This window comes from Danaus plexippus, chromosome 20 (genome assembly GCF_018135715.1).
Source record: "Danaus plexippus chromosome 20, MEX_DaPlex, whole genome shotgun sequence".
NCBI lineage: Eukaryota > Metazoa > Arthropoda > Insecta > Lepidoptera > Nymphalidae > Danaus > Danaus plexippus.
Window position 1 is genome coordinate 3,461,727 of NC_083550.1, and position 19,284 is coordinate 3,481,010.

General features: G+C 29.7%; 1 protein-coding gene across 1 annotated transcript in view; it reads left to right on the top strand.

Moving 5' to 3' along the window:
- The window catches only part of LOC116773864 (facilitated trehalose transporter Tret1-like), a 61,867-nt gene that overhangs the window by 12,656 nt on the left and 29,927 nt on the right, over nt 1–19,284 (top strand). The gene's annotated exons all lie outside the window — the stretch shown is intronic.

Below are 19,284 nucleotides of genomic sequence, written 5' to 3' on the forward strand. Positions count from 1 at the left end.
ACAAAAATATTGTCAATAATTTATGTGTTATTATTAACATTTTGTCATGAAATTTTTTAATGTCAAATTTTTAAAAACTAATGACATTAATTCAATGATCGTCTTTTTTATATTTCCACAAAATAGGGTAATTTCCCTGCTGGTTGTTAGTAACCCAAAGCGAATGGTTAGTTGATGGGTCACACCTCGCATGCTCCAACACGTGTACAGACATGCAGATTATTTAATACATTACTATGAACTGATTACAACCCTATATCTATGAATATATCCCTTTTCGCACACAAAAAATCATTTAAAAATGTATATCTACTTATCACAGAGTAAATATAGAAGTCTTTAAATGACAACTTTATTAAAGAAAGGCGTAAAATACTCTGAATTAAGAAATATTTTATGTTTAATTTGGCGGAATACTAGCAACGAGAACGAATAAAAGAAAAATAAACGTTTCGGGAATTTTAAAACGATGAATTTTAATTCTTATGCAATAATAATAGTAACGTTCAGAAATAAATTTACAGAAGAAAATATATATTGATATTTATTTCCGGACATTGTGTACCATCCTTCTGTAATTTATAAAATGTGTAACAACATGTGTGTAAGTATGAATTCTACTAAATGTTTAAAACCCAGCCATAACTATGTCTCAGTTTTATCTTTTTCGAACCGTGTTGAGCGCATGCTTGGTAACGTGCACAGAATAAAAAGAATATAAAATAGTTTTATAGCATTTTTATTTTATATAATGAGTAATGATTGATTAAATAATTAAGATCGTAAAGTTCAAGATCATGTTTCAGACTCGTAAAAGAAAACAAAAATGATTTGTATTTTACAGTATTATGTTTAGGATTACCAAAAAAGTTGTTTAGTCATTAATTTTATGTTTTTCCATTCTGTTATCATCCTTAAAAAGAAACATTTAAAAATTATTTAATAATAAGAAAATAAAAATTGAAGACTTGGATATTTTTTAATAAAAAAAACCATTACAATGGATGTACGTAGAGCCATCATTGCACTAGATTATACAATAAGAAAATATATTATTTATAAAATAGATAAAAAAATATATAATTAGGAACATTGTTCAATTATTTTTTTTCATAAATTAAACATTAAAAAATTAAATATATGAAACTATTATTTTTAATAAAGCTCTCTGTCACTTAAAAACAAAAACATCATAATAATTTCATGTTGATATTTGCTATTACACGGCTATTTAGTTTATTATTAAGCCTCGTGTAAAACCACGTGCTGGCGTTATGAAGAAAACAATAATTATACTGGAAATCAATATAAGGTCGGCTGAATAACAATGAATCGTCCTCTTTTGAATTATCTTAAAAATATTTAATCTGTAGTAATTTTTTTTTTTGTCTTGAAGGTTGTTTTTTTTTTTCAATATATATCGGGTTGATTGTGTCAAAATGAATGAATTTGAAAAATTCACTAAAGATATGTACATATTATATTCTTCAATAATGTAATAATTATTTATAAATGAAATATATATATATTGGAGTCATCTCTGATTACGTTAAATTAAATAAATAAAAATCAAAAAGAACTGAAAAAAAATTGTCGTAACATTATTTGAAATACAGCAATTTTGTTTGCTTTTTTTTATTAATCATTTATTAATTGTTAGCTTTTTATATCCAAAGTTTTAGGACACTGAGAAAAGATCCTTTAAAGTTTAAAATCATATAAAAAAGTATTTAAGCAAAATTGCCAAACTTCGCGGGAGCATGTGAGCACCTAGATTTTGGACTGAGATTTACCTTTCAATATTCTTTAATAACCCAAATATATACAAAACCAGTACACTAAATGGTGGAACCCTAATATTTGGGTGATAGAAACCCAATTGCATTAGTCATAACAAAAATGTTATATAAGTATAGAATTACAACGTAATAAACAAGTTCAAAATCGGAAACAATTTAAATAAAACAATATTAAAATTTTCCACAATCTGCACAAACGTGTACGAACACGTTGTTGAGGTAGGTCGCGTGAGAACAGAACGATCTAGAATTATTATGCGATTGTTTTTCAAGCATTGAAATTTTCATTTAACTATAATAGTACATCCTTTTTATCTTACAAGACGTCAAAGGATTTGAAAGTCAATTTAATACAATTGGCTAAAAGTAAATAGCTCTCAAAACAATGATAATAGTATAGTTTCTTAAGTGTTTTCATAAGGCGAGTGTGACAAACAATGTGACTGTGTCACGAACTGCCGACGTATTTACTAGTCGTGTCAGTGAGGGGACGCAATAGCTCGTATTATACGTTTACAAAATAAACACGTTAACAATAATAGCTGTACAACATTAAACATTGAAATGGTTTTCAAAACAAAGATTTTAAAAAAGTAATTAATTCCTCATCAGTTTTATGTCATGAATAATGCGTATTATCAATGTTTTTTTCAAAACTGAATTGTTATTTCCGACGCTTATTAGACACTAGCGTCATGTGTGACGTCACAATGTTTGTATATGAACATTCAGCCAGGGTAATATTTTACTTGATTTATTTTTTAATTTTTAAATTCGAGCTATTATACAGCCAAAGTTACTTTTTTTAAATGTTGTGTTGCTACACTTTGTAAAGGTTGTCAAAATATGATGTCACTTTAATTTACATGACACTGTATAATATAAATTATAGATAATATTTTAGTAACTTCATTGTTTGTATCTTTAACGGCCTTTGTTGTAGTGACATTTATGTAATTTATTGGATACAAAATATAACAACTGTTTATTTGACGTTGATTTAGTTTTATAATAGTATAATCTTAAATCTTTTATTTAAAAAAGGAAAGAAAATGCTACGTAGAAGCGTGTATTGCTAGTTCCTATTTGCTCGTCAATGTTAGTTCAAGACCCAAAAACGGGCAGAAAAGTTATCTAAAGATGATTAATTTGGATTTAACCATATAGCAAGTTATTACCGTGTAAAAGACTAGTCTATTATTCAATCAGTTAATAGTAGCCAATAAAATATAAAGAACTGCTAAAATTTTAATTTTAAATTAATATTGAAGTAACATGTATGACAATTAAAATAAAAGGTTTTTTTTTAGTTTTTAACACTAAACGTCACTTCAAGTTTGCATCAACATCAATTGTCACTTCAAGTTTGCATCATACTACATACGTTTATAGTTAGTCATTTACAAAACTAAGTTAATCATATAATTTTCGATATTTTTTTAATAAAAAATAGCCTTTTTAATATTTAAATATGCATTGTTGGGATAAGCGTACAATTTATAAAGTTTGTTACATGTATCGTACATGCGATGTCTTATTATAAGCATCACGTGGTTGACGGCTGCATTAGGTCGCACGTGCGATATTTGCATTGCATAAGTTTTAACTTGCTTACAGAAAGAGTGACATTCTTAACATAACAGTAATGAAATCCTTGTTTAATTGTAATATATCACTTGTATTTTAACAATTTTCTGTTTATCCGCTAAAAACTGAACTTAAAGATACATTTTAGTTTAAATTTGAACTTTAAAAAAATGACAGTTATGGTTATATAAGGACACAAATGACGCCATCTTTATCTATCATATGTACGTTAGACACAAGAAGTAGAAAATAAAAATGTATAAATAGTAACAGATATAGTAGAATAGAAAGGAGAATAATAGTAGATTATAATAAAGGATGTTAGATAAAATATTCATCTGTCAACTAAACTATCAGCGGTGCTGGTAACCGTCTTTAAGTAGCTGGAAAGAAATAGGGAATTAAATTAATTATTAAATAGAACTCGACTTAACCGCCGATGTCTTTTTCAAACAAAGTGACATGACTAAAAACATTCTGGAGCAACTGAATGTCTAAAGAATTATAAAAGAAGAAAAAAGAGACAGAGGTAGGTAGGAGGAAACTAAAAGTACGAAAGACACAATGCGGAGAAGGAAAATGCAAGACCACAATCTGTGGTAAAGCTAAAGATGAAAACAGTGCAGTCTTCGCTCAACTGTTAAATAAAGGCTACTTTATCTTATTAATGTAATATTGACGACAGAAAGCAAAATTAGACGATTTGATTATCATCTGTATCCGACCTATTTTTTTTTCAAACCATGTGAGACGTTAGCACAATCCATACTTCCTAGTTGTTTACTATATGTACATTTTTTATTCGTATAAATAATTCTTATCCCAGACGTCCTCGCCTGTCACGTGGTATCATTGTTTTTTCACTCCACATTCATATTTAACACCTGGCATGCAATGATCCACTTTGGAAGTAATATTTTTTTCATTTTTCAATTGTCATTTTAGGTATGTCAAAAATAAAAAAAAATTAACTATTTTTTTAACAGTATGCTGATATATTTTTTTTTATAATATAAATTTATATTAATACCAATGAGTTGATGGATTTATTGTATTTTACAAACATATCAAGGCATTGACGTACTAATGAACAAACTTTTTTGTAAATTCAACTCACTGTCTGAGAACTATAAAACTTTCGGTATGATTACAATTTAATTATCAAATTCTCATTCCTAAAAAGTCTATGACCATGCTTAAAGCCTTTTTACAACCTTCGTCTTCGTCATGTTCATACGTAATGTTTCTTGCAAGTCTGTAATGCTGGCCTTTTTTTATTTTTTTAACAATCTTGTCAAATTTCTTCTCTAAGTGTTCATGCAACATATGAATAGAGGTTTACCTGGAAGAGCATTTAACTTACCCTGTTTTATGGTCACACTTAAGTTTCAAAAAATTTCGTTAATCCTTTTTTATATCATTTCATCCATTTATTTAACTCGACTCCGAAATCTTTTTTTGTAAGAAGAACAACAAATTTTTTTTTTCTGAAAAAAAGAATATTAAATCACATTCCCTTTTTACTAATTTTAATTTCTTCGTACCAGTCAATTTCTGTTTATCTATTACCAAGTTCTTTATCAATCACCACAAACAAATTTCTGATTCTCATTTACCTAAACACAAAAAATATCATATATGTTTCACAGTTCACATCGTGATAAACGTCGTATATGCGTTGAAAATTCTCATATTTCTAGACTTCTTATCTGTAGAATAGAATTCCTTATAGGCAGGAGATAATCTGTTCGTTCTTGAATTCTTAATTTTCTTGAGTAATGCCACGGGCATGTCATATATATAGGGGAGTGGGCTTGAAATACCGAAGGGTTAGGTGCGAGAGTGGTTGAGATAAAATGTGCCGTCTCCACACCAAATGATATTTAGATAAAATAATCGTTTTAAAAGTTTAGTCATAAAAAACTATATTCACTACAATACATTTTATAAGATTATAAGAGTATTAACAAATCTTTACGTTAAATATTTACCTATAAGTCCTAACAAATACTTTGATGAATTATTTAATTGAAACGAATAAAAATAGTAAATTGAATATAATTTCTAATATTTAATACGTTTCTTTAATAAATTAATTATATCTATATAATTTTTATATCCGAACAGAATAATGAATATAATAAATAGTTATTAATTATTATATAGCAACAATAAAAGCACATCAGGCGACAGAAATTCGAAAATCGCTGTTTCTAGTATAAACGGGTGTCATTCAACGTTTCCGTCGAGTTGGCAGCCCTGGGTCACGTTGTGGCCACCACTTGGTGTCGCACATGGCCGACCACGCCTCACGTTGCCACCAATGCTGATACACAGTAACATATCCTGCGACATTATCAATATTATAATGATGGAAAAAAACCACCGAAACACTTTGTTACACTCAAATAAGGTTACATAAATTTACCGTCCTCCATTTTTTATGTCACAAATGTTAAATTGAATGTAAAGAATAATTTGTATGTCAAATTATATTCTGAATTTGCATTTGAGAATTTATTCGTTGTTGTTTTATGTCATTAGTCATAGTTTTTATGTTGACTAATTGATTTTTGTTGTCTTTGTTTTCGGAGTAAGCAATAGACAGCGTGTTTTGTCTGTTGTTTTGCAGTCGGAAGACCTTGTGGCCACGTTGTCATGAATAATGCGGGACACGATGCATTCGACATGTATTTTTTAAGATTATTTTGTTATTAACTGTGTTCGTGTAAATGAGGCTTGTAGCTACAACTTTATTCGTTAAGTAAAAAAGTAGAACTAGTTTTTTATTTATTTAGTTTTATATTTAAACTTCTTTTTTAAACGACGATATTATTGGTCTACATATGAAGATGTGATAATTGTAATACCTAAATACAAAATACACATATGCGAGTTAGATTAAAAATTGATGGTTGGTTAAATGTGATATATTTGATGTTATAATGCATATTTTTAAATCGAAATAAGAATAATTTTCATGAAAAATATAAAATTTATAAATGTGAAATTAAATCATTACAATTTTATGTTTCATAATTGGCAAAAATCTTATATTAGTTACATTTATATACATATATATATGCATATGTATATGTTTACAGAAGACTTTTTTTTAATAGGTCGCCAAACATTTGCTAAATGTATGCTTTATTATTTAAAAATAAGGTCATTTATAAAACATCCAGACGATCAAAATAATGTCACGAACCATTTTCAATTTCCTTTCCCAAACACATTATTAAATAGCAAAATTTCTGTCTAGTTTCAAAATAGTATCATCACAGTTATATTTGCTTTAAACATTATAAGACTTGAGATATGAAGCAACAGATTATTAAGTGCTGCAATTGAGGACCTCATTCTCTGATAAAATAAAAACTCCTTAGAGCTCGCGACACACACACACACAAATACAGTAAAACACGTGAATGTATGTCAGGGTTTTAAGACAAATGTCTGTGCGCGTGATATGAAACGTTACATTATTTTTTATTCACCGGCTGACATACCGAATTCAATACATCATGAAAAACAACACTTCCTGGTTTTATTTTGCTTTTAATGTTTCCATTATTAAATACGTTTTTGTGAATAAAATGACGCACAACCCTGAACTATGTTGGGACCGGAAATAGTATTGCAAGTTATTCAAAGAAGAAATTTAATGAATAAATGTGAATAAAGAGTTCGACAGTTTTTATATAGGAGTAAACATATGAATAAAAGTATATATTTACTCATATAATAATAAATATCATAAGTAGGTATAAATATTTACCAATCATCGTATAATGCTAATGGTCTGAGCTTCATATAATTAATATTTTAATTTTCATTATATTAATTGCTATGTAGCTATAAGTCAAATAGAATATACGTTGATAATAATCTTGCATTCGTTAAAATAAATTCAAGTAAACTATATTTCCTTCAGTAGATAGCTGATAAATATTTCATGAAGACAAAGTGGATCAAACACGGGACAGTTCACGTGGGTTATTTAAAAAACAGATTTCCATAATTGTTTATTCCTTAAACACTAACATGATTCGCCTCGGAAACGGATACCAAAAAGATTTAAATAAAAAGGTTTTATGTATTATATTTTTGTTCTATATTATGTGTAATTCAATACAAGGTTTGTCGAAAAATTTAATGTATATGACATAGTATTAATTTTAGTTATAATATCTCAAAGGAAACTAGAAAGTAAATGTTTATAAATAATGTTTATATTTAAATGTAAAAAAATATAAGGAATTGCGCAAAAAATATTTATGCCTCAGATCTATTCTTAGGCTGTATAATGAATTTCATTGCCTATTATCAACAAATGTGTGTTGTAAAAGTAATATTTGGAACGGTGTAATTTTTATAAGTTTGTTAATATATTATCATATTGTTTTAAATCACTAAATTAAAGAATATAAATTGATCTCGAATACAAAGCCAGGGTATAGATGTAAAAGTTATTAATTCTTTACAATAATTGTCATTTAATTTATAGTTTTTTATTTAAAAAAAAGAGTTGTATTGAATTAAATACAAATTAAAAAATATTGATTGCGAATTGGAATTAATAACGAACCATAATACCTTATTTACTAGGTGTTTTTATGTCCTTAGGAATATATTATTGAATGTTTATCTTACAGTTTATACCTTTAAGTTGAGAGCGCGGAATTAAAGGCGGGAAAATTACTTTCAAAATGGCGACTTACGAACTATTAGGTACGTCATTAATAAAATACCAAAACTTCTTATTCCAGCACTTAAGGTAAGCATCATTTAGATTTTAGATATCCCATTAGAATTTCTAGGTTCTCCAGAGATATTTTCTTTTTAGTATTTATTTCTGTAGTAAGTATATAGATCACTTTATATACAATCATTATCGTACAGAGTAGTGGACATGATCGTAAATTCTTATCGTATTATTAATAACTTCATATGATATCTCTAAAACTTTATTAATATATTTGATTATCGTCAGATGTATAAGTTCGCGAAGAAATGAAGAGTAAGGTAAAGTAGAATAGTTTTAAAGAAGTTGTTAATAAAAAATAAACATTCACTAGCTATTGTACATCCGAATATAATACTGCTAAATAAAAAATCGAGCACTTCTAGAATTCTTTCTAGTTTTGATTTATAAAATAAAATGACACTGATTAGTTACAAAAATAAATTTGTAACCTTTTCTCTCTCTAATGTTGCCATCATTATTTTGTGACCTTGAAACCTTGTTTACAAAATTTAACTGAAAACTTGATCAGTTACCTGAGTTCGAATTAGAAACTTTAAATAGGTTGCATATTTACCGCAATTTTTAAAGTTTAGTCAGGAATGATTCTTAACATTAACCTAACTTTTTGAATTCTTGATGAATTATAAAATAATGTGCCTAAGTAAGATTAACTTGAGTTGATACGGAACATACGTGCTTGAGATTTATTTGTGTACCACTTGAAATATTGAGTATGACATATTAGTGCAAAATGATTTCTGGAAATTAATTATTAAATATTTAATGTATTATTATTCAATGTATAAATTAACATAATTTTAATGTATTATTTTATACTCAGTATACCTTTCGTATCAAGTAAGGTCTAAATAAAAAACACAGTCGCAATTTTACTAACGTTTATTTTTAGTTATAACTTGTAAGGGAACAAATGGTTGCGTTTTTTGTGTCCTTTAGAAATATTTATTTAGGTATATTTTAACGGCAAGAGATGTGAGGTGTCACTTAACTTGTTTTCTAAACAGTTTGAATGAGTTTCATTAAATTACAAAAACTATCACACAATGTTTATTTTTTGTCTATCCGTTGTTCGATTGGGTATAACTGGGTGTATTAGAAATTTATTTACACTGGGCGACAAACTAATCTTTTATGTCACATCCAAATAAAAAACTTACGAGAAAAAATTCACTCTAAAATTTGTGGCTGGTTGTAACATAGTTATTAAATCATAATTTTAAAATTTAAAAGTGTAAATATTTATAAGTAGGTTCAATACACTCCAAAAATTCATATTATGCTTAAAGGTAAAAACAAAACTGAATCAATATTAATTAAGAATAGAGACGAGACGAAACCTCTTAGCATTCAATGGATTCACCGTGCGGGTGCCGGGTCCATTGCGTTGCAGGGAGTGGAGCTTCAACAGTGCCTGGGACTTGCGACCCAGGTGTAGGTTTAAGGGGCCCCTAACTAACGCGCGTTAAACGCTCACCTCCACTGTCCAAGCTCCTCTCCCTACCTAACCATATTTGAAAAGAACCTACTAGGGCTGCCTTCGAAGTACGTTCCAAGAACGAATTGATGTGAGTTCTGGACAGGCCCAAGTCTTTTAGCAGGTTGTAGAGAGATTTAGCCGTTATACCTCTCGCTCCCACTTCTACCGCGTATAAATCCACGACGAACCTATTTCGAGTGAGTTCGTTTGTGAGCTCGTAATATTTGTTGACCTTGATGGTATGGTCTTTGGGGATGTTGGTTTCCCAAGGAACCGTAAGCTCTATCATCACAACGCGCTTTAAGATTCGCGAATACATAAATATGTCTGGTCTGGAGGCCGACGCACAAATATCCTCGGGGATTTTGTATTGTTTTTCATACGTATCCATCATTATAGTCCAATCCGTAGCCGCTTTAAGGATGGAGTAAGGCTTGACATTTGTTTTTATAGCCCTAGTGCCCTCTCTCACAAAACCTACTGATCGCTCGTTTGTGGTTATTTCCTTTTGCGCTCTGGCTACCGAAAGACTAACCGCTTCACGTATGATTTCTAGAACCCTATCGTGACGACGCGAGTATTGACCGCTATCGAGGAGTACCTTACATCCCACTAACAAGTGCCTAGCAGTTCCAACTGCCTTCCCACAGATATAGCAAGTCTTTTCGGTACCTTTACCCCATCTTACTAAATTACTTTGATCTGGGAGAGTCATCTGGAACGCATTGAGATAGAATTTTAGCAATGCTGGCGACCAATCATGGATTAAGGTGCGCCATTTTAGTGCTAATGGGATGCAAAAATCTCCTATGTCTAACCACTCGTTCTGCATTTCTAAACTTATTGCATGGATCTTATATTTATCATTCTCGTCTTGCCGAATAAAAGACTTCAATATATCCGTATCTTGGACCTTCCTACTTGATCCTAACCCTACTCTGTTACTTTGCGCTCCTATCATAAACTGCTTGTGGAATTGAAGCCTTGACTCTAGCTCTGGGGCATCTTTGTCTTTTGGGAGCGTTGTAACGACGTCATCCTGGGATTTCCCCAGGATGTATCTCTTGGAAACTCTCAGGTGTTTGTAGAGCTCCGATGGCCTTTTTAGACTCATCCCAAAACTATTGCGATCCCTAAATAAAGCCGATGAATCAGCCGTTAGCGCGAGCCCGAGCCACAACTTCAACATCTTTATGACGCCTGCATCTAACTTTGACAAAAGGGTTTTATTGAAATCATAAACGAGGAAAGGCCAATTTAAACGTGAAGTCAGATAATTATCGTAGATCCAAGCTTTTTTAACGTTACTGATCTGTTGGCTATCTACCTTGTTGAGATCGTTTAAAAAGCTATCTACTATACCTTCTAAAGATGGAGTACGACCTATATTATCAATCTTCCGACCGAGAAATTTAAATGGTGCATTTTCTGTAACCGTAGAAATGCATTGACCGCCTAACGATAATCCCGGATCGTATGAGGTGTATCTTGTACTCCGCCTACCGAGACACAGACAGTGACATTTACTTGGTTTTGTCCTCAATCCATCGGTCCACTCACAGAATCTATCCACTTCATCTAATAGTACTTGACAGTGTTTGGGGTTACGTGTCAGTATTGCGAGATCGTCAGCGAAGGCTAAAATGGATTCCGTGTATTTATTATTAAACTTGAACCGATACCCCCATTTTTTCTCGTTGCTGGTTAATTTATCTACTAAGATGTTAATTACAATATTAAATACAATTGGAGACAAACAGCAACCTTGAAATAGTCCTACATTGTAACTAAAAGTTTTTGAATGGCCTTCTTTAGTTGTTATAGAAAACTTTAATTTTGAGTAGTACGACGCGATCATATTGGTAACTAGGGGCGGAAAGTTGTACCATCTTAGCGCGAATAGCATCAATTCGTGTTGTATCGACCCGAACGCGTTCTCTAAGTCTATCCAACAAACTGTAATTTGCCTCTCGCTTTTCCTAGCATCTTTTAAACTCTCCGACAGCAAAGTGTTGTGTTCTAGGCAGCCAGAAATTCCGGGTAAAAACCCTTTCTGGTGATTTGGCCTAAAATACCTGTTGCTGAGCATGAATCGCGTCAAACACAAACATATAGAATACAAACGAATAGAATACGAAAGAAATACATAAATCAAAAATAAAAAAAGTTTAATTAAATAAATCCTCTTTTGTCTTAAGGTCGGTTAAAAGGTTTTAACGTAATTGCCTGACGAAAAGACACATATCTTTATCGAATGTTCAATGCTTATATAAACATGTGGTCACGTGTTAGTTGGAGCACGTGGCTCACCGAAATAGAATGTCATGCGTATGCGCAGATATTTACCTTTGATGACACGATCGGAATAAAAACTTTCCGTTCTCATTAACGAATATATTCAGAATACTTTTATAAATGTTTTACTATATATACTATATTTAAATAAAAAAGATATTTAGAGTTACTTATTAGTTATTTTTATTTTATATATAATTAAGTTAAGGGATGATCGTGTAACATAAGATTTGTGTGTCAACAAATTTTATACATTTATTCAAATGTTTATGCATTATTTATGATTATATTGAGAACGTTTGTTACAAAAATTCATCACGTGGTTTGAAACGTGTTCAGACTGATTAGGTTTAACAGGAAATTATTTCGTACATTCATATAAATAGCTGTATTAGAGGATGCGATATCATTTTGTTACATTCAAGTACATATATGTTACATTTAAAATATATTGACACGTGTATGTTATTGTTTATCAATTTGCATTTAAGAATTCAACCGGATTAAATGTGACAAGGATTCCTGTTTGAAATTTCAGAAAGACGAAAAGTTTCTTCTTAACTTATGCATGTATAATAAATACGTAAGAAAAAAAGCTCTAAATCTTGATATACTTCATAAATCAATGTTCAAAATAAATTTTGTAAAATAAAATATATAAAATGCCCGTGAATGCATTAATATTCATAAGGTTGACATGTCTCTGTGTTTGTTTTTTAGATTAGTTTTGGACTTTTTAAGAATATTTCAAAGAATTTTTGAAAGCAATCCAGGATTTAGAGTTTATCGAACCCTTGAGTCGGTTTTTTATATCTTATAGGCAATAAGAATAAAATTTTATCGACACGGATAATTTTGACGATAAATTTTTTAATATTGTAGAAATACAAGTTATCTGTATCTTTGCCACTAGTTTTATCTTTCCAAACTCAACACGGACAGTTTTTCAGTTTCCTAATGATAATGCCTAATAATTTATATATAGGTATATGTTTTAAGTATTTGGAACTGTTCGTGTTTATTTGACGTTGCAAACTTATCATAAGGGTCACGTGTAGTTTTTCGTCACTAACGTCGTATCTACATACAAAGTAAGAATTGTATAAAATAATTGTCTAAAACATTCAAAGGCTTCATTAAATATGACGTCGGTACCTTGTTGATAGTTTTATCTTCACAAATTTATTAAATACAATATTGTTATCAAATTATTTAACATATAATATTTGATTTTAATTTTAGTAACAGGGAAGCTGTGAGCATTGTATGAGAGTTTATAAGGTTGCAGGTACAGGAGTTTCAACAGTGCCTGGGACTTGCGACACAGGTGTGGGTTTAAGGGGCCCCTATCTAACACGCGTTAAACGCTCACCTCCACCGTCCAAGCTCCTCTCTCTATCCAACCAAATTTGAAACGAACAGAGCGTTCAGAGTGTTTCAGTAATAAATTTTCACACATTATAGTGCTAACGTAGGTGACAGCTTGAAAAACGGAATATGCTACGTTTATTATAAAAAGACGATGCAATGAGTAAGCATATAAATTTTTTCTACACATATTCTTTAGATGTTACAAAAATTTTTTTTCAGATAAAAAGATCTACAATTTTAAATCGTTACATAATACAAAAAAAAAATTAACTATTATAGAAACAACATGAAGCATACGAGGTGTTATTCATGTAAATTAACATTTAAGTAGTTATGTGCGGCTTTGAATAAATTCACGTTGATCTTTTAACTTCCAACGGTGTCAAAGACAAAGGTTAATAATCGGATTATTTGTTACGTATACTTTAAATTAATGGAATTAATGATGGGGATGTCATTGACGGTTTTTGTATGACTGATGATGATTCTCTTATAAATTATTTTTTTGATGGTATGGCTTCATTCGCACTTGAATCATGAAATATAACTTGATAAAAAAAATATAATAATAATAATAACTTATAAACTACTACTTTTCCATTCTGGTAACACCAACCTAATATTATCAACAATTTAAACAAATGTTTTATATAGAAATTAGAATAGGTTGTATTACTATCAAACAATACAATTTCAATGATGTTAGTTCTTGTAATCACTAATAAGTAACCTCCTTTTGTGAAATGTGCAGATAATTGATAGTCAGGGCTTAATTCTACTGAACGCATATACGTTGTGCATTGAAAATATAACCGTGTTTTATTCGAAATAGAGTTGATTTTACAAGCGCCTATCCACTCCACGTGCTTTGGTCACGTGTTTGGCAGAGATATCTGACCTAGCGTTCACTACAAATATATAATTACACGAAACTCTGAACGATACTGCCCTCATTTTAAAACCAACCTATATATAATTTCCACAAAATAGTATAATAAGTTTATTGTACTGTATGTGTTTACGGCTAAAAATTTTGCTCGCTAATCCATGTGTATTAAAATTTTAATCCTTGAAATAGTCACGTGTATTAAATTCATCTAAGGTTAATGAACTATGATTACGCTACGGCATTCCGTGTTAACGCTGGGAAAAGTTATTGTTACAATGACTTTCTTTGACACGAAGAACTTCTTATAAAGCAAACAGACTCAAGGTTCAACAACAAAGAGGTCATATAGACTTCATTATTATTATGCGTTAGTTTTAAGAAAATGTATAAAGATTATTAGCATCTTTTTTATTCCTTAAAAATTTACACAAGATATGACTATACTATTGAATGAAGGCGTTTGATGTTTTGAAATAACAGCTATTGTTTTCTTAACTGCATCGGGTCAATGACCTCTTGTCAACATTAAGGGAAATATTTAGCATGTTTTAAGGATATTAAATAAAAAAAACTTATTTATATACAAAAGAATATTTTTCTTTGTAGCAAATATATTTATTTTCGTATCTGTAGTGTCATGTTCTGTCAGCCATTTTGAATGTATGATGTATTGATCGGTGCATTACGTAACGTTCATGTGATAACCGTGTTTAAAGATCGTCTGTAGAATTAAAAAGCAACAGTTTGCATGTATTCTATAAACAAAGTATAAAACACGAAGTTTATATATATATTAAATAAAACAGATTACAAGATAATAAATAAAATGCAAAAATATTATTAATATATAATAAGAGTGGGTTTATTAATAAATATATATATTTGGATGTATGTATATAATATATTTCATAACAAAGATTAAAATCCATCAATAACAAATGTATATACATAAAATTTTATTCAATATGTTATACATTTCTGAACGCTTATTCGACCGTTTGTTTTGATGTCGGTTCCCTTATTGGCAAATTTTAGGGCTAAAGTTTATTTTAGAATACTAGCATTTGTATATAATCTTTAGATTTTTTAAGTTTGACACGTGAAAGGTTGGTTGTACTAACAGGGAACTGACCTCGATGACTATCTCACGGAAGCGACGACCTACAGTCACGTGTTGAGGGCTGGCACTACATAGATATAGACTAGGGTTGTCACAGATACTAACAAACAAAACTGATCCTACAAAGAGGTATCATATTTTTAAACTTTAAATAAAATAATAAAACTAAATATAATTTATGTTTAGAAATTACTTTATAAAATAACGCATAATAAGCATGTACCTAAACTAGTTGATTTATAATACGGTTATCCTCCTGGTTTTCACTTAATAATACAAAAAAAATATTATAACAATTGTCTATCGATTAACAACATAAGACAGATATTTGTATTTTTTAAATGAAATTGAAAAATAATATATTAGGCCTAATACTCTATGATCTATAATATATTTTAAAAGGCCTCAAAAATCTAATCATTACATCAGTGTACAGACGATGACCGCCGGTAACAGTAGCTTTCTTTATCCTAACGATATCTTGAAACATTCTTATTATTTGCGATCTATTGACTAGTTTCTATTTCCGATTTTTTTTTTAGTATTTCAATGTAGACTATAGATACGCACAGTTATAGGATAAAGCACTTCAAGTCTAAAGATTTTGTAAATTAAAATAACAATTATTTACTAAGCTAATTATTACTAATTTATAATATTTGTCTGTTTGTAAATAAATTAATTCGATTCAATTGTAATTAAAGTATGCACAGTATAGTGATTCTTATAAAATTATGTGATAGACTTATTTTTAACGAATTTCTCTCTTAATTATATTAACAGTTCACTCTAATTCACGAGATAGTAGAACAAAAAACATAATAATATGTTTTAAATTATTATTTTTTGTTATTACTACTTTTTTCCTGCACTTTCGTGTATAAAAAAGGAATAATGTATGCCTACAAAATAGGTATGGCACCGTTAGCGCCATCTGTAATTAATTGTACGTAACTCCATACGAAACACTACGAGCGCTGTTGATGCGTGGAGTAAACTGAAATTTATATGAGCATAAAGAATATCATAGTTATATTATTGTTATGTGATCTATATTATTATAAAGCATTAAATTCATTTAGTTTTTGAGTTAAGGAGTTATAAACTTCCTAACATACACACACACATAAATACAATCTTTCGCTTATATAACATAATTGAGGAGTACTCAAGTGATTGGATTCGCTTTCGCAGTTGTGATAAAAACTTTAATTTCTATTTATAATAATATTAAAGTTTAAAAGATTTTTTAACAAATATTATTGAGATCAAATATATATATACAATATATATTATATATGTCTAGATATAAAAAATGTCTTAAATTTAGCTAGTGTTATTGTAAAAGACTAAAATATGGCTATAATTCAATTATCATATAAATGGAATTTATAAGATGGTACAATATAATACATATATCAAAGAGTATCAAGACAATAATTTAATTTCCTAAACGTTGAAATAGAGAAAACAATGGAAAGGGTTAAAAATGCACAAAGCGAAATTAATTTACGCGCCAATGATATTTTTATTTGATGTTTTAACGAAAATTTACACATTTGTATGTTTGCCTCATGTGGTATAGATGTGAGCTCATTTTTGGATCAATGTATTTCTATCTCGTTTTTGCATCAATGTATTTCTTCCTCGTTTTTGGATCAATGTATTTCTATCTCGTTTTTGGATCAATGTATTTCAATATGTTCATAGTAAACCATCCTAATTATTATCGTCTGTATTCATTAAAGTGCTATAAATAATATATACTGAAAATCTGACTCCTTATAGGTATTTCATAGTTAATTATTCGTTTGTCATTATTCGCGTATTGTACGTGAAGGCATCACTAACATACATACTTACAGTACGCTTGTTTATTTATAAATTTAAATCTGAGGTTACATCCATCATTATTAAACCAGCAAACTTGGATAATTTCAAAAATTATGTCCAAGGGTAGTAGAGCCTAGCTGTGGTCAAGTAACTACAGCTCGAACATAGGCTGGCTCTACCGGGGAAGTACCACCCTCTCACAGGAGATCGGTGTGAAGTAGGCTTTAATGACTGTGATTCGTCCGATGAGTGAGAGAGCCGGTTGCCCATTCTCTTTTCCCGCCCTTTCCTCTCCCTCTTCGAAAATCGAGGTCCTCAACGCATCCCCAATATGGCTTACGTTGCAGATGTCCATGGGCGACGGTGACTACCTACCATAAAGTAAGCCGTCTGCCATCTATACTATAAAAAAAAATCTTAGAAAACATATCAATATGCTTAGTCCAAGTTCACATTATCACTTCATACTATGCGTTTCCCGATTCTCATTTAATACCCTACATTAAAACTAATAATATCCACTCACGTGATATACTTTGTGTACGAATAACTCTTAACGTATCGTAAGTAGTGTGACGATGCAAAGATGAGGTAAACAAACAAAACTAAAAAATGTTGTCTTCATAACAACGAAAAATTCCCTCAATACAATTTATAATTTGTAAATTGTTTCAAGTGTACCAATTTCTACAAGTGAGCACTCGTTCACACTTGATAGACAATAAATAACAATTGAGTCTTGACACACGAATTTTAAATTGATAAATAACGGAAATCATTACGGTAATTTAAATATGTTACGATGGAAGTGTTGGTGATTTTTAAAAATATATTAGCGAAACTTATTTCTTTACTTTCTTTGCTTCTTATTATCTTTCTTTCTTTTCATGATTTAGCAGCGGTTAGCAGTTTGGGGCATTGAGATGTTTTCCTTATAGATTTTAATAAATCTTCTAGCGATATGTGTGATGTCGAAAATAAATTTTGTTCAAAATGTATTCAAGTATCACACAAAATTTTTGCATTGAGTATACAATTGGGCGCACGTGTTCCGGCCTCGTGAACTGCGCTTGAGTACCTGACTGGGAATGCGTGCGAAGGTCTTCTCAGAATACAGTAACCAGTTCCAAATAAACCTGTGAATAAATAATGTTGATGTACATTATTAGTTTAGTATATTTTAGCTTTTTCTATCCATTGATTACAGTTATAAATTACAATATTTTATTTATGGATAAGCTATTTTAATTTGAAATAATTGTCTCCTATAAAAATTTATACAATGGAAAAAGAATAAAATTTTAGTTTGTAAATTATGAATAGCGCCATCTATTAAGTAGTTTCAAAATTAATATAAATGTTTATCTGGTGACGTTGATTTGTATGATGTTTGTGAATTATAATAATAGATGGCACTGACTTGAAAAAAAGGATGGAAAAAAATGGAATCCCTATTAAGTGTTTAACACTTAGTGTTTTAAGTTCTGCGAGTGTGTTTAACTTGTAAACAACAATTTGTGAAAATTCTAAAGTTAAAAGTTAACTAATGAAAATAACATAAACATTTTATACCTCGATTACCTTAAAATGCTTTACGAAGGATACAATTCGCGTTCGCGTCCTCCTTTTTTCTATTTTTTATTCCATTGTTTGTAATTTAAATTGAAAAAAAATATTGCATTGTTTATTAATTTGTTTCCTTCTTTATAACTACATAATCATTTACATAAAGTTTACATTCATTAAATGCAAATCTTCACGTACTGTACAGTGTACACTCTAGATTGACGTCCATAAATAAAAATAGAGTCGCCTTCTCATTCCTCTCTTCTGGAAATTTACAACTACTTTTTGTTAGTAGTTTTCTATTTTGTTAGAGATCCATAGAGGTTAAGATTGACCTTAAGATATATCGCTTGTACACAATATATAAATTACAAAATATCACTCACAACAACAAAAAAGTGAAATATATTATAATACAGATGTTTTCTAAGCTTTAGTTTCAGAACTGCAGTACGATATTTAATATAATAAAATTACTAATATACATTTCTTGTAATATAAAATACATACATATTTTTTCTTATAATCGTAATTGCAAGCTAAAAAACGTTAATCCATAGGTGTCAAAATATTTAA